Source organism: Oncorhynchus mykiss, chromosome 5 (genome assembly GCF_013265735.2).
Source record: "Oncorhynchus mykiss isolate Arlee chromosome 5, USDA_OmykA_1.1, whole genome shotgun sequence".
NCBI classification, from domain to species: domain Eukaryota; kingdom Metazoa; phylum Chordata; class Actinopteri; order Salmoniformes; family Salmonidae; genus Oncorhynchus; species Oncorhynchus mykiss.
The window spans coordinates 81,064,666-81,081,943 of record NC_048569.1 but is presented as its reverse complement, the minus strand read 5'-3'; the positions used below and the strand labels follow the sequence as shown (position 1 = coordinate 81,081,943).

The 17,278-nt window shown below is 46.3% G+C and overlaps 1 protein-coding gene across 2 annotated transcripts in view; it reads right to left on the bottom strand.

The window, feature by feature from the left end:
- The window catches only part of gmds (GDP-mannose 4,6-dehydratase), a 256,515-nt gene that overhangs the window by 148,737 nt on the left and 90,500 nt on the right, over positions 1-17,278 (bottom strand). The gene's annotated exons all lie outside the window — the stretch shown is intronic.

Sequence of the window (17,278 nt, the reverse complement as noted above, 5' to 3'; positions counted from 1 at the left end):
CTTACCGTGAAATGCTTACTTACAAGCCCTTAACCAACAATGCAGTTCAAGAAAGAGTTTAGAAAATATTTTAAAAAATTAACACAATAAAATAACAAGGCTATATACAGGGGTTTCCGGGACCGAGTCAATGTGCGGGGGTACAGGTTAGTTTAAGGTTAATCTTTCAAACACTTTGATCATTTGCTCCAGTCCACGTGGAGTGTCAAGTGGGTGAGGTTTGCAGTTTTGGGACTAGTCTATTGGCCCATTGCATAAGGCAAGCCCATATAAAGTTTTTTTTAAATCGTATTTGAACCCAGGTTCAAATGTTTTGTTCCATTTTGACCAATGGAACTTCTCTGGTGATATTTGTGTTGCTAGTCCAACATTGCGGTATAGCCTAAATTTGGTTTGTAGCCTGAAGTTTGTTTGTTTCTATTTATATTATATATATAAATAATGTTTCTATATATATATAAATCTATATATAAATCTAGGCTATAACGCAATGTTGGTCTAGCAACACTAGAGAGGTTCTTCACCAGAGAAGTTCCATTGGTCAAAATGGAACAAAACAGGACCGTCAGATGGAGGGGAGCACTAACACACACACACACACACACACACACACACACACACACACACACACACACACACACACACACACACACACACTAACACACACACACACACGCACTAACACACACACACTAAGACACACACACGCACACACTAACACACACACACTAACACACGTACTAACACTAACACCCGCACTAACACACACACACACACACACACACGCACTAACACACGAACGCACTAACACACACACACACACGCACAGGCACGCATTAACACACGCAGACACTCACCCACACATGCACTAACACACACACGCACTAACACACGCACTAACACACGCACTAACACACGCACACACACAAACACAGATGGAGAGGACCACCCCGACTCTGCTAGCGTAGAGTGTCCAGTCCAAGAGTACCGCAGAGTGGGTTAGTCTGCCAGAACGCGCGGGCCTGACTGTCTGCCTGGTGTTGCTGCTGCTCTCTTGGACCAGACACACATGGAGATTGTATCAGCTGCAAAACAAATGATCTTCTAATTGATTTCTCTGTGTGTGTGCTCTGCGTGTGCTCTGTGCGTGTGCTCTGCGTGTGCTCTGCGTGTGCTCTGTGCGTGTGCTCTGCGCGTGTGCTCTGTGCGTGTGCTCTGTGCGTGTGCTCTGTGCGTGTGCTCTGCGTGTGCTCTGCGTGTGCTCTGCGTGTGCTCTGCGTGTGCTCTGTGCGTGTGCTCTGTGCGTGTGCTCTGCGTGTGCTCTGCGTGTGTGAGATATGGAGGGAGGGTTTTGGGTGTTTGGCTGAACATTGCAGCCTCTAACTATGGTGAAACTACCTGCACACGTTTATTCAAGGAAAACACTGAATGATATAGAGTGATAGCAACACTGAATATTATAATGACGTGTATAATAATGTGACAGTCTTTAAATAAACAATTTATTAAAGCTTGAGGATTATGGCAGCCTTAGTCTTGTTGAATTTAGTCTGTGTAATAATGAGGAGGATACCCAACACAAAAGCTTTATAGGCCTACTATGAAAACACTAAAATAATACGTAAGCAACTATGAAAATGTAAATACCAATCAAAACCTCAAAATGATGTTCAGAAACATTATGTAAATATGTTGTAACATGTCTAAACATCTCTTTGTTTATAAATTCTAGACATCGTCCTCTCATATTTAGAGTAGGCCTGCATAAATCTGAGTGATCATTAAGTTATACTGCTAGGATTTGATCTTTATTTAATTATCCAACTCCCAACATGTTCTCCTTGATTAAAACAGACAAAATAGTTTTAGTCTAAACATTCAATCTGACTCACACAAGCAATGTATGGGCACAGCAAACCCTCAGATAGATGGACAACAGAACATGAAGACATTGACTATTCTATGATCAACAAATAGAAGATTCAAACAAATTATTTGCAATTCTGTTACTTTAGGCTACATTTGTGTGACAGAAAAATATAAGTTGTTTTTATACTAGCTACTTTTACACTGGGACATGGCTGTTTAATGTCAGTCTTACTGTTGGCGATTATTCATTAAGGTTACAAGAAAGCTGATTTACAAGGGGTAAAAAACCATCTGGTTGAGCTACACCAGTTTGGGCTTACACAACACAGTACTCCACAGCCTATCTGTTCTCATTCATAGACACCCAGATACGGACTTCTAGGCCACTTGGACCTATAAAGTTAAGTCACATGTTGCTGTGTATTAGGGACTCCAGACCATAATTATCTAGTGGCTTGTCTCTTTACTGTGTCTCTGTTGCGATGACAAGGAGCAGGCGGGCGGAGTTAGCCACAGCACAATCCCATGAACCCAATCACACACACAATCACACCAAATTTGTAGTAATTATTTCATTATAAAAGCAACAGCTTTAGAGGTTGAGGGAAACCAGACCCTAGAGTAGAAAGTTACACTAGACAGACTTATTTTGAGGACTAAAGCGTGTTTTGTGTTGTTTGGAGGGCCGGGAGTTGTGTGCTCATGGCCATGTCACCACTGCATTGTTTTACAGTATTTGATGTAAAACTCTTTGCTGTATATAATAGAACTACACTGATGCTAAACCACAATAACAAAACTGCATTTTCAAATTTGATCCGTTTTAAGGGTGAAATACAAGCTATCAAAGCTGTCCATTATTCACTACAAGATGGAACCATCAACATTGTGAATAACTATCTGACATATTCATTTTAAAAGAGCTTGTGGTCATGAAGTGAAGCTAAATGTTAGAAACCCCCTTGTGTCAGAGTGATCCTGTCTCAACTCACGCAGTAACATCTCTGCCCTGGGTGCTTTCGATGCTTTCTCTTTCTACCAGGTCACTTACACTGGTAAGTAGAATCTCAGCTTTATTAGCATTTTAACTTGTTATAAGAAAAAGTGTGTGTGTGTTACAAACCAGGTCACCAGCAAAATAAGCTTATCAAGCCATTATCATCATTCTGATGCCATTGGCACACACACACGCACGAACGCACACATACTAACACAAACACACACGCTTCCCATACTTAAAGTGTAACTAGAACCCTGACTGATAACTGTGGTGGTAGCAGTGTAACTAGAACCCTGACTGATAACTATGCTGGTAGCAGTGTAACTTAGAACCCTGAATGTTAACTGTGGTGGTAGCAGTGTAACTAGAACCCTGACTGATAACTGTGGTGGTAGCAGTGTAACTAGAACCCTCACTGATAACTGTGGTGGTAGCAGTGTAACTAAGAACCCTGACTGATAACTGTGGTGGTAGCAGTGTAACTAAAACCCTGACTGATAACTGTGGTGGTAGCAGTGTAACTTAGAACCCTGACTGATAACTATGCTGGTAGCAGTGTAACTTAGAACCCTGAATGTTAACTGTGGTGGTAGCAGTGTAACTAGAACCCTGACTGATAACTGTGGTGGTAGCAGTGTAACTAGAACCCTCACTGATAACTGTGGTGGTAGCAGTGTAACTAAGAACCCTGACTGATAACTGTGGTGGTAGCAGTGTAACTAGAACCCTCACTGATAACTATGCTGGTAACAGTGTAACTAGAACCCTGACTGATAACTATGCTGGTAACAGTGTAACTAGAACCCTGACTGATAACTGTGGTGGTAGCAGTGTAACTAGAACCCTGACTGATAACTATGCTGGTATCAGTGTAACTTAGAACCCTGACTGATAACTGTGGTGGCAGCAGTGTAACTAGAACCCTGACTGATAACTGTGGTGGTAGCAGTTTAACTAGAACCCTGACTGATAACTGTGGTGGTAGCAGTGTAACTAAAACCCTGACTGATAACTGTGGTGGTAGCAGTATAACTTAGAACCCTGACTGTTAACTGTGGTGGTAGCAGTGTAACTTAGAACCCTGACTGATAACTGTGGTGGTAGCAGTGTAACTAGAACCCTGACTGATAACTATGCTGGTAACAGTGTAACTAGAACCCTGACTGATAACTATGCTGGTAGCAGTGTAACTAGAACCCTGACTGATAACTGTGGTGGTAGCAGTGTAACTAGAACCCTCACTGATAACTGTGGTGCTAGCAGTGTAACTAAGAACCCTGACTGATAACTGTGGTGGTGGCAGTGTAACTAGAACCCTGACTGATAACTGTGGTGGTAGCAGTGTAACTAGAACCCTGACTGATAACTGTGGTGGTAGCAGTGTAACTAGAACCCTGACTGTTAACTGTGGTGGTAGCAGTGTAACTAGAACCCTGACTGATAACTGTGGTGGTAGCAGTGTAACTAGAACCCTGACTGTTAACTGTGGTGGTAGCAGTGTAACTTAGAACCCTGACAGATAACTGTGGTGGTAGCAGTGTAACTAGAACCCTGACTGATGACTGTGGTGGTAGCAGTTTAACTAGAACCCTGACTGATAACTGTGGTGGTAGCAGTGTAACTAAAACCCTGACTGATAACTGTGGTGGTAGCAGTATAACTTAGAACCCTGACTGTTAACTGTGGTGGTAGCAGTGTAACTTAGAACCCTGACTGATAACTGTGGTGGTAGCAGTGTAACTAGAACCCTGACTGATAACTGTGGTGGTAGCAGTGTAACTAGAACCCTGACTGTTAACTGTGGTGGTAGCAGTGTAACTAGAACCCTGACTGATAACTGTGGTGGTAGCAGTGTAACTAGAACCCTGACTGTTAACTGTGGTGGTAGCAGTGTAACTTAGAACCCTGACAGATAACTGTGGTGGTAGCAGTGTAACTAGAACCCTGACTGATGACTGTGGTGGTAGCAGTTTAACTAGAACCCTGACTGATAACTGTGGTGGTAGCAGTGTAACTAAAACCCTGACTGATAACTGTGGTGGTAGCAGTATAACTTAGAACCCTGACTGTTAACTGTGGTGGTAGCAGTGTAACTTAGAACCCTGACTGATAACTGTGGTGGTAGCAGTGTAACTAGAACCCTGACTGATAACTATGCTGGTAACAGTGTAACTAGAACCCTGACTGATAACTATGCTGGTATCAGTGTAACTATAACCCTGACTGATAACTGTGGTGGTAGCAGTGTAACTAGAACCCTCAATGATAACTGTGGTGGTAGCAGTGTAACTAAGAACCCTGACTGATAACTGTGGTGGTAGCAGTGTAACTTAGAACCCTCACTGATAACTGTGGTGGTAGCAGTGTAACTAGAACCCTGACTGATAACTGTGGTGGTAGCAGTGTAACTAGAACCCTGACTGATAACTGTGGTGGTAGCAGTGTAACTAGAACCCTGACTGATAACTGTGGTGGTAGCAGTTTAACTAGAACCCTGACTGATAACTGTGGTGGTAGCAGTGTAACTAAAACCCTGACTGATAACTGTGGTGGTAGCAGTATAACTTAGAACCCTGACTGATAACTGTGGTGGTAGCAGTGTAACTTAGAACCCTGACTGATAACTGTGGTGGTAGCAGTGTAACTAGAACCCTGACTGATAACTATGCTGGTAGCAGTGTAACTAGAACCCTGACTGATAACTGTGGTGGTAGCAGTGTAACTAGAACCCTCACTGATAACTGTGGTGGTAGCAGTGTAACTAAGAACCCTGACTGATAACTGTGGTGGTAGCAGTGTAACTAGAACCCTCACTGATAACTGTGGTGGTAGCAGTGTAACTAGAACCCTGACTGATAACTGTGGTGGTAGCAGTGTAACTTAGAACCCTGACTGTTAACTGCGGTGGTAGCAGTGTAACTTAGAACCCTGACTGTTAACTGTAGTGGTAGCAGTGTAACTTAGAACCCTGACTGTTAACTGTGGTGGTAGCAGTGTAACTTAGAACCCTGACTGATAACTGTAGTGGTAGCAGTGTAACTAGAACCCTGACTGATAACTGTTGTGGTAGCAGTGTAACTAGAACCCTGACTGATAACTGTGGTGGTAGCAGTGTAACTAGAACCCTGCCTGACTGATAACTGTGGTGGTAGCAGTATAACTAGAACCCGGACTGATAACTGTGCTGGTAGCAGTGTAACTAGAACCCTGCCTGACTGATAACTGTGGTGTTAGCAGTATAACTAGAACCCGGACTGATAACTGTGCTGGTAGCTATGTACTGTGGTGGTAGCAAAGACAAAGTCTGCTCTGTTACTGACCCTAATGACCTGCTGAGTAAGACAAAGTCTGCTCTGTTACTGACCCTAATGTTCATGTGTGTTCCTTTACTGGGAGCAGCATCACAGGACGGTCGGGTTGGTGTGTGTGTGCGTGTGCATGGGGCGGCGGTGGCCATTTAACCTCGCCCTGCAGGCCCGCGGAAAGTCCAATAAAACCATCAGCCGTGAAAACTGAGCAGACAGCAAAACCTATGCCAGTATCTCTCTCTCTCTCTCTCTCTCCCTCTCTCCCTGTCCTTTTTTTTTTCTTCCATTTCATTTTGTTTCCTTGGCGAGAGAAGGGACAGGAAAAACCTAAGATTTGTCACAGCTGGGACTGGGGGATGAAGGTATGGAGGGATGGAGGGCTGAGTCTTAAGGAATATGCTCGCATCCCACACTACCCCACCCCACTCTACCCCACCCAATCCTACACAACCCCACTCCACCCCAGGCCTGGGTGGGGTGGTTGGGTTAGTAGTCCTGGGTGGGGTGGTTGGTTTAGTCCTGGGTGGGGTGGTTGGGTTAGTCCTGGGTGGGGTAGTTGGGTTAGTCCTGGGTGGGGTAGTTGGGTTAGTTCTGGGTGGGGTAGTTGGGTTAGTCCTGGGTGGGGTGGTTGGGTTAGTCCTGGGTGGGGTGGTTGGGTTAGTCCTGGGTGGGGTAGTTGGGTTAGTAGTCCTGGGTGGGGTAGTTGGGTTAGTAGTCCTGGGTGGGGTAGTTGGGTTAGTAGTCCTGGGTGGGGTGGTTGGGTTAGTAGTCCTGGGTGGGGTGGTTGGGTTAGTAGTCCTGGGTGGGGTGGTTGGGTTAGTAGTCCTGGGTGGGGTGGTTGGGTTAGTAGTCCTGGGTGGGGTGGTTGGGTTAGTCCTGGGTGGGGTGGTTGGGTTCGTCCTGTGGGGTGGTTGGGTTCGTCCTGTGGGGTGGTTGAGTTAGTCCTGGGTGGGGTGGTTGGGTTAGTCCTGGGTGGGGTGGTTGGGTTAGTCCTGTGGGGTGGTTGGGTTAGTCCTGTGGGGTGGTTGGGTTCGTTCTGTGGGGTGGTTGGGTTAGTCCTGGGTGAGGTAGTTGGGTTCGTTCTGTGGGGTGGTTGGGTTCGTCCTGTGGGGTGGTTGGGTTCGTCCTGTGGGGTGGTTGGGTTCGTCCTGTGGGGTGGTTGGGTTAGTTGTTGGGGGTCTAGAGTGAAAGGATCAGGCTGGTAGGGAGACTAGTCTTCTTGAGTTGGCACTGTAGGGATATTCAGGCTCTCTGAGCTGCAGTCACTCTACCATAGTAACTCTGAGCCATAATGCTGAGGGATGATGAATTATGAAGTCTGCCTTCAAACTCCATGACGGACAAGCCTTACAGACATACAGAGCTCAAAATGTCTCTGTCCGACTCACACACACAGTACCATACAGTAATGTGGGAGCCTGCCTTTCTCTGTCCGTTCATTTGTCTGTCTGTCTGTCTGTCTGGGGTAGTTGGGTTAGTTAGTCCGTCTGTGGGAGCCTGCCTTTCTTTCTTTCCGTCCGTCCGTCCGTCTGGGGTAGTTGGGTTAGTTAGTCCGTCCGTGGGAGCCTGCCTTTCTTTCTTTCCGTCCGTCCGTCCGTCTGGAGTAGTTGGGTTAGTTAGTCCGTCCGTGGGAGCCTGCCTTTCTTTCTTTCCGTCCGTCCGTCCGTCCGTGTTCGCGCATTTGTTTCCGCTCAGACCAGACTGGACAGCTAAGCAGTTTCTTTGTCGGTAAGCTTACTCTTACTCACACAAACACTGGTCATTGCAAAGCTCACAACATCTAATTCATTCCAGGTATGTGACATGGCTGCTACCTGTCCTTAAATCTGGGGGGTGGGGCGGCAGGGAGCCTAGTGGTTAGAGCAACCGAAAGGAATCCCCAAGCTGACAAGGTAAAACATTTTGTTCTGCCCCTGAACAAGGCAGTTAACCCAGTGTTACTAGGCCGTCATTGAAAATAAGAATTTGTTCTTCACGGACTTGCCTAGTTAAATAAAGATAAAAATAAAGTTTAAAAAAAACCCTGTTTGAACGAACCTTTTCTGTAATTTGAATACTATTTAATATTATTAATAATACTATTAATAATAGTATTAATACTGGCATTAATACTGACCAAAAAAAGATTTGAAAGTAACCACTGCTTTCAAGTTTCAATTGAATGCTGCTGAGTTGTCATGGAAACATCTGAGTTTCATTAACAGAGGGTGTTCCAGAACGCACCTGTTCTGGAATTCTTCCAGAACTGCAAATCCCATAATCCTTTACTGTCAGGGAGCAAGGGCCCAGGGGGTGAGTGGCTTAGTGAAAGATTCCATGTGAAAGCCCTCCCCCAGCATTACTATTCCCCCACCCATCCCCGCACAGGTAGGGATTTGGGCCGACCCTCTATTACCCCTAACTAACCTCAGTACGACTACGTACACAGCTAAAACAGGGAATAAATTATCAACATTTTTAGGTCAATATTTATTTTCTCAATATCAATACTGAATTATGACTGGAGCAGCTGACTAATTTCCCAGTTTGGCTGAGGGTTTTGAACATTGCTTGCTTGGATGGTCATCAGGCATGCACGTACAGTACGCACGCATGAACACACACACAGGGCCAATGAACTGTCAGCAGTCATCTGCCATCGTTGCACAACTTAGGTCCTGATGGATCCACATTTAAAATGGAGAAAATAGTTGCATTTCATCCAAAATAAGTCAACCTCTCTTTCTCTCCACCAACGCAGTGTTTGTTCACACCTGAGAGAATCAACTCAACAGGAAGGAAGGAAGGGAGTGAACAATGAAGGATATTGGAGACGGAGAGAGAAAGAGAGCGAGTCAGCTACTCCCTAAATCTTCTCAGTTGCTATCCAATGAGATTGAGTGAGAGAGCAGATTTGTGGAGGTTTGGTGAGTGAGTGAGTGAGTGAGTGAGGCATGTTTCTCGCGTGACAGAACACACTTGACAGAACAGAGAGATTAACCAATGTGTTTGACCAACAGACAAAACATAAAACAAGAGAGCTTAAGTGTTTTTCCTCTTCAAAACGTCTGATTCTTTCTGGCCAATCACGTCCGATTCTTTCTGGCCAAACACCCCATCACCCCTCAACTATTATCCAACACCAATCAACACAGAAAAAAACCGAAGTGATGAGGTGGTGGGAAAGGTGGGTGAGAGGTTTCGTAACCTCAGAGTGTCATTAGTACAGCTAAAAGCATCACCTCAGTCATCCAGATGCTTAGTCACCGTAGCCGCCCGGCAACATAAACACAGGTGTGGTGATGAGTGAAGATGTACCTGAGAGCGAGACTAGTGACATCACAGCCCCGCTTTCCCTGCCTTCGAGGTGGGATGAGAGATAAAGTCATTGGGTCAAGTGAGAAGGGAGGGTGGACGGGGAGAGGGGGAAGAGGGAGAGGAAGGAGAGAGTCTTTTCAACACCTGTCGTCTGGGGTGTCTCTCTCCTCTTCACCTGGCCACAGTTCACCTCATGTTTAGGCTTCCTTTTATCAGCCCTCTCTCAACAGAAAAGATGGAACGAGAGAAGGAAAAATGAAACAGCTCAGTCACGCTGAGCAGGGCTAAGCTACGCTCTGTGAGGGTGCAGGATGGAAGAATACACTCAACAAAACCTCTTGAATGAACACCTCCAAAAGATAACCTTTACAAAATAACATCTTTAATACCACCAAATATATCCCATTACATCTCTACAATATGATTTCCCCCCTAAACATGGCAGTATATTATTCTGTAATCTATACTGTAGACTGGATGAGAGGAATGTACACAACATCATGTTGATGGAGGCATAGAGACCGTTTGTGAAAGTATGCCTTATCTACTTTGAAGAACTAGTAAATGATTGTCAGAGAGCTCTGCAGCACACTTCGGCAGGCTAGCCTGGCTAAATAGGATGATTGAAGACAGGTCAGTATTGAGAGCACAGAGAGAACGTTGTGCGGCTGGCTGCTACTGCTTTTCATAGTTCTTCTATTGATGTCCACCCAACGTGGACCTGGCAGAGGCAATGGAATATTTTCAATTGAATGTTCACAATTTTGGGCTTTGAAATTTCCATAAAAAATCTCCAAAATCATGCAAATGTCATTAATTGTTAATGCAATTAATGTTGAAATAAAATAGTTGAAACGGAAATCGTGATTATTTTTAAATAATTGAACCGAAACGACCTAGAATATCACTAATCGCTCACCACTATCATACAGCGAGAGTACAGTACAGCAGAGGGAAGTGACCTCAAGCCTGAGGTCAGAACTCTGATACAACCTTTTGTACTGCAAACATGCACATTTAAATCAGCAGGTGTGCCGAGGGCTTGATACCTGAGCGCCTATACTAGTATAAAGCCCATCAGACAGACATCAAATGAAACCTACAGAGAGATTATTGACAGATGAGGCAATTCAGTTCTGGTCAGTGATCCTGTATGGTCCTAATCTACGCTGTGTGAGCTACTCAGTAAAGCTGCTGTGTATCTTATTACAGGGCCAATATGGAGTCCATTTACTGTTTGTGCGGCATGCTAATCCCCACACCGTATCAGCAGGGGGTCTGTGTTTGTTATGGCTAACTGGCTAAGCTAACCATTCTAGAGCTATAACCACCTAGCCGCAGTGTGAACCGTCCAGGACGGTAGATACGGTCTGATACATTGTTTGCTTTGGTTCATGCTGGATTAGCCCAAAAGTTATTTTCCTTTCTCAACTGTCCTGAGTTCTGATTCCAGAACCTTTCTACAACAGAAAAATAAGAATCCTATGTTTATTGGTGGAACAGACGGGTGTTTAAGAGACGAGGTAAGAAAATCCTGAAGATAACTTCCAACTGGGATTAACTCATCATCCTTGCTAGGAGCTGACCTGGGAACAGACAGAGCTTTTTGTTCACCACAACGACACGAAGGAACGAAGGAGGAACAGATGGAGAGAGCGAGAGAGCGAGCGAGAGAGCGAGCGAAAGAGAGCGAGATGCTATTTGTTAACTGTGGCAACCTCATCAGAACGACAGGAAAGAAAGAAGGATAGAAGGAAACCTTGGAGACAGCGGTGAGAAAGAGAGTGTGTGGTCAGGTCATCCTTTCAGTCCAGCCCTTTCCCAGCAGCCACCACACCAGACCAGAACAGTGGTGTGACTGGTGCCCAGTTAGACAGATAAAGGCCAGGAGCAATGGGACTCAATGTTTCGGGTCATTCCGGAAAACTCCCTCAGACAGGGCCAGTCAGCCTCACACACACACTCACACTCATAGACACACACAAATGCACACACACCCTCCGCCAGGCCACGTGTGGCACGCTGGGACAAGTGTTTCCTGTATGTGGGGGTGGAGGTGGCGGTGATGTCATTTCTACAGAATCGTATGACATCATCAGCTCCCAGCTCCATTAGTGACTAATGACCCAGTGGGAGGGGAGAGGGAGGGCAGCAGGCAGGTAATGAATGGCCTTTTAATATCAAACACATCCACACACGGACAAACACATACAGAAACACAGCTTTGCACCGCTCATTATAGACATTGCAAGTCTATAATGACTAAGAATACTATCGGACCTCTGTCTGCCTTCTCTTCTTCTCTCTCATATTCTTTGTTATTTCACACATTTCTTCAGATCAGACTCCCCCTTTTCCTGTTGAATTCCCAGGGATTTTATGAGTTTATAAAGGAAATGTGCCGTGAGGGATTGGAGTCATGACCAGTACTGCCACACACAAACCCCCGCCTGCCCCTAGACACACACACACACACACACACACACACACACACCTCTCCTGAGTAGTGAAAGAGTCCAAAACCCGCACAGTGCGATGGCCGGGGTCGTAACAGGAACCGGGCGGGGGTTCTGGGTAAACAGAGAGTGGGCCAGCCAACCAAAACGCCACCCTGGGTTAAACAACACAGCAGCGCCACGTAAAAGTGTATGTGTGTGTGTGCGTGTGGGGGGGGGCAAGATAGAACATACTGCTGTAACAATGCTGTGATAGAGAGAGAGAGTGAGAAAATTGAGAGATGAAGGGTGAGAGAGAAAAAGAGAAAGAGAAACTGGGGAAAGATAATGCGAGAGCTGCCCAGAAGATGGAGAAGGGGTCAGGGACAGTGTGGTTGTTGTCTAGATATGGGTAGGGGTTGATGGGGTAAGGGACAGTGTGGTTGTTGTCTAGATATAGGTAGGTGGTGATGGGGTCAGGGACAGTGTGGTTGTTGTCTAGATATGGGTAGGGGTTGATGGGGTAAGGGACAGTGTGGTTGTTGTCTAGATATAGGTAGGTGGTGATGGGGTAAGGGACAGTGTGGTTGTTGTCTAGATATAGGTAGGGGGTGATGGGGTAAGGGACAGTGTGGTTGTTGTCTAGATATAGGTAGGTGGTGATGGGGTAAGGGACAGTGTGGTTGTTGTCTAGATATAGGTAGGTGGTGATGGGGTAAGGGACAGTGTGGTTGTTGTCTAGATATAGGTAGGGGGTGATGGGGTAAGGGACAGTGTGGTTGTTGTCTAGATATGGATAGGGTGATGGGGTAAGGGACAGTGTGGTTGTTGTCTAGATATAGGTAGGTGGTGATGGGGTAAGGGACAGTGTGGTTGTTGTCTAGATATGGATAGGGTGATGGGGTAAGGGACAGTGTGGTTGTTGTCTAGATATAGGTAGGGGGTGATGGGGTAAGGGACAGTGTGGTTGTTGTCTAGATATGGATAGGGTGATGGGGTAAGGGAGAGTGTTGTTGTTGTCTAGATATAGGTAGGTGGTGATGGGGTAAGGGACAGTGTGGTTGTTGTCTAGATATAGGTAGGTGGTGATGGGGTAAGGGACAGTGTGGTTGTTGTCTAGATATAGGTAGGTGGTGATGGGGTAAGGGACAGTGTGGTTGTTGTCTAAATATGGGTAGGGGGTGATGGGGTAAGGGACAGTGTGGTTCTTGTCTAAATATAGGTGGGGTGATGGGGTAAGGGACAGTGTGGTTGTTGTCTAGATATAGGTAGGTGGTGATGGGGTAAGGGACAGTGTGGTTGTTGTCTAGATTTAGGTAGGTGGTGATGGGGTAAGGGACAGTGTGGTTGTTGTCTAGATATAGGTAGGGGGTGATGGGGTAAGGGACAGTGTGGTTGTTGTCTAAATATGGGTAGGTGGTGATGGGGTAAGGGACAGTGTGGTTGTTGTCTAAATATGGGTAGGGTGATGGGGTCAGGGACAGTGTGGTTGTTGTCTAAATATGGGTAGGGTGATGGGGTCAGGGACAGTGTGGTTGTTGTCTAGATATAGGTAGGTGGTGATGGGGTAAGGGACAGTGTGGTTGTTGTCTAGATATAGGTAGGGGGTGATGGGGTAAGGGACAGTGTGGTTGTTGTCTAGATATAGGTAGGGGGTGATGGGGTAAGGGACAGTGTGGTTGTTGTCTAAATATGGGTAGGTGGTGATGGGGTAAGGGACAGTGTGGTTGTTGTCTAGATATAGGTAGGTGGTGATGGGGTAAGGGACAGTGTGGTTGTCGTCTAGATATAGGTAGGTGGTGATGGGGTAAGGGACAGTGTGGTTGTTGTCTAGATATAGGTAGGGGGTGATGGGGTAAGGGACAGTGTGGTTGTTGTCTAGATATAGGTAGGTGGTGATGGGGTAAGGGACAGTGTGGTTGTCGTCTAGATATAGGTAGGTGGTGATGGGGTAAGGGACAGTGTGGTTGTTGTCTAGATATAGGTAGGGGGTGATGGGGTAAGGGACAGTGTGGTTGTTGTCTAGATATAGGTAGGGGGTGATGGGGTCAGGGACAGTGTGGTTGTTGTCTAAATATAGGTAGGTGGTGATGGGGTAAGGGACAGTGTGGTTGTTGTCTAGATATAGGTAGGTGGTGATGGGGTAAGGGACAGTGTGGTTGTTGTCTAGATATAGGTAGGTGGTGATGGGGTAAGGGACAGTGTGGTTGTTGTCTAGATATAGGTAGGGGGTGATGGGGTAAGGGACAGTGTGGTTGTTGTCTAGATATAGGTAGGTGGTGATGGGGTAAGGGACAGTGTGGTTGTTGTCTAGATATAGGTAGGGGTTGATGGGGTAAGGGACAGTGTGGTTGTTGTCTAGATATGGATAGGGTGATGGGGTAAGGGACAGTGTGGTTGTTGTCTAAATATGGGTAGGTGGTGATGGGGTAAGGGACAGTGTGGTTGTTGTCTAGATATAGGTAGGTGGTGATGGGGTAAGGGACAGTGTGGTTGTTGTCTAGATATAGGTAGGTGGTGATGGGCTAAGGGACAGTGTGGTTGTTGTCTAGATATAGGTAGGTGGTGATGGGGTAAGGGACAGTGTGGTTGTTGTCTAGATATAGGTAGGGGGTGATGGGGTAAGGGACAGTGTGGTTGTTGTCTAGATATAGGTAGGGGGTGATGGGGTAAGGGACAGTGTGGTTGTTGTCTAGATATAGGTAGGTGATGATGGGGTAAGGGACAGTGTGGTTGTTGTCTAGATATAGGTAGGTGGTGATGGGGTAAGGGACAGTGTGGTTATTGTCTAAATATGGGTGGGTGGTGATGGGGTAAGGGACAGTGTGGTTGTTGTCTAGATATAGGTAGGGGTTGATGGGGTAAGGGACAGTGTGGTTGTTGTCTAGATATGGATAGGGTGATGGGGTAAGGGACAGTGTGGTTGTTGTCTAAATATGGGTAGGTGGTGATGGGGTAAGGGACAGTGTGGTTGTTGTCTAGATATAGGTAGGTGGTGATGGGGTAAGGGACAGTGTGGTTGTTGTCTAAATATGGGTAGGTGGTGATGGGGTAAGGGACAGTGTGGTTGTTGTCTAGATATAGGTAGGTGGTGATGGGGTAAGGGACAGTGTGGTTGTCGTCTAGATATAGGTAGGTGGTGATGGGGTAAGGGACAGTGTGGTTGTTGTCTAGATATAGGTAGGGGGTGATGGGGTAAGGGACAGTGTGGTTGTTGTCTAGATATAGGTAGGGGGTGATGGGGTCAGGGACAGTGTGGTTGTTGTCTAAATATAGGTAGGTGGTGATGGGGTAAGGGACAGTGTGGTTGTTGTCTAGATATAGGTAGGTGGTGATGGGGTAAGGGACAGTGTGGTTGTTGTCTAGATATAGGTAGGTGGTGATGGGGTAAGGGACAGTGTGGTTGTTGTCTAGATATAGGTAGGGGTTGATGGGGTAAGGGACAGTGTGGTTGTTGTCTAGATATAGGTAGGGGGTGATGGGGTAAGGGACAGTGTGGTTGTTGTCAAAATATGGGTAGGGTGATGGGGTCAGGGACAGTGTGGTTGTTGTCTAAATATGGGTAGGGTGATGGGGTCAGGGACAGTGTGGTTGTTGTCTAGATATAGGTAGGTGGTGATGGGGTAAGGGACAGTGTGGTTGTTGTCTAGATATAGGTAGGGGGTGATGGGGTAAGGGACAGTGTGGTTGTTGTCTAGATATAGGTAGGGGGTGATGGGGTAAGGGACAGTGTGGTTGTTTTCTAAATATGGGTAGGTGGTGATGGGGTAAGGGACAGTGTGGTTGTTGTCTAGATATAGGTAGGTGGTGATGGGGTAAGGGACAGTGTGGTTGTCGTCTAGATATAGGTAGGTGGTGATGGGGTAAGGGACAGTGTGGTTGTTGTCTAGATATAGGTAGGGGGTGATGGGGTAAGGGACAGTGTGGTTGTTGTCTAGATATAGGTAGGGGGTGATGGGGTCAGGGACAGTGTGGTTGTTGTCTAAATATAGGTAGGTGGTGATGGGGTAAGGGACAGTGTGGTTGTTGTCTAGATATAGGTAGGTGATGATGGGGTAAGGGACAGTGTGGTTGTTGTCTAGATATAGGTAGGTGGTGATGGGGTAAGGGACAGTGTGGTTGTTGTCTAGATATAGGTAGGGGTTGATGGGGTAAGGGACAGTGTGGTTGTTGTCTAGATATGGATAGGGTGATGGGGTAAGGGACAGTGTGGTTGTTGTCTAAATATGGGTAGGTGGTGATGGGGTAAGGGACAGTGTGGTTGTTGTCTAGATATAGGTAGGTGGTGATGGGGTAAGGGACAGTGTGGTTGTTGTCTAGATATAGGTAGGTGGTGATGGGCTAAGGGACAGTGTGGTTGTTGTCTAGATATAGGTAGGTGGTGATGGGGTAAGGGACAGTGTGGTTGTTGTCTAGATATAGGTAGGTGGTGATGGGCTAAGGGACAGTGTGGTTGTTGTCTAGATATAGGTAGGGGGTGATGGGGTAAGGGACAGTGTGGTTGTTGTCTAGATATAGGTAGGGGGTGATGGGGTAAGGGACAGTGTGGTTGTTGTCTAGATATAGGTAGGTGATGATGGGGTAAGGGACAGTGTGGTTGTTGTCTAGATATAGGTAGGTGGTGATGGGGTAAGGGACAGTGTGGTTCTTGTCTAAATATGGGTGGGTGGTGATGGGGTAAGGGACAGTGTGGTTGTTGTCTAGATATAGGTAGGGGTTGATGGGGTAAGGGACAGTGTGGTTGTTGTCTAGATATGGATAGGGTGATGGGGTAAGGGACAGTGTGGTTGTTGTCTAAATATGGGTAGGTGGTGATGGGGTAAGGGACAGTGTGGTTGTTGTCTAGATATAGGTAGGTGGTGATGGGGTAAGGGACAGTGTGGTTGTTGTCTAAATATGGGTAGGTGGTGATGGGGTAAGGGACAGTGTGGTTGTTGTCTAGATATAGGTAGGTGGTGATGGGGTAAGGGACAGTGTGGTTGTCGTCTAGATATAGGTAGGTGGTGATGGGTTAAGGGACAGTGTGGTTGTTGTCTAGATATAGGTAGGGGGTGATGGGGTAAGGGACAGTGTGGTTGTTGTCTAGATATAGGTAGGGGGTGATGGGGTCAGGGACAGTGTGGTTGTTGTCTAAATATAGGTAGGTGGTGATGGGGTAAGGGACAGTGTGGTTGTTGTCTAGATATAGGTAGGGGGTGATGGGGTAAGGGACAGTGTGGTTGTTGTCTAGATATAGGTAGGGGTGATGGGGTAAGGGACAGTGTGGTTGTTGTCTAGATATAGGTAGGTGATGATGGGGTAAGGGACAGTGTGGTTGTTGTCTAGATATACATAGGTGGTGATGGGGTAAGGGACAGTGTGGTTGTTGT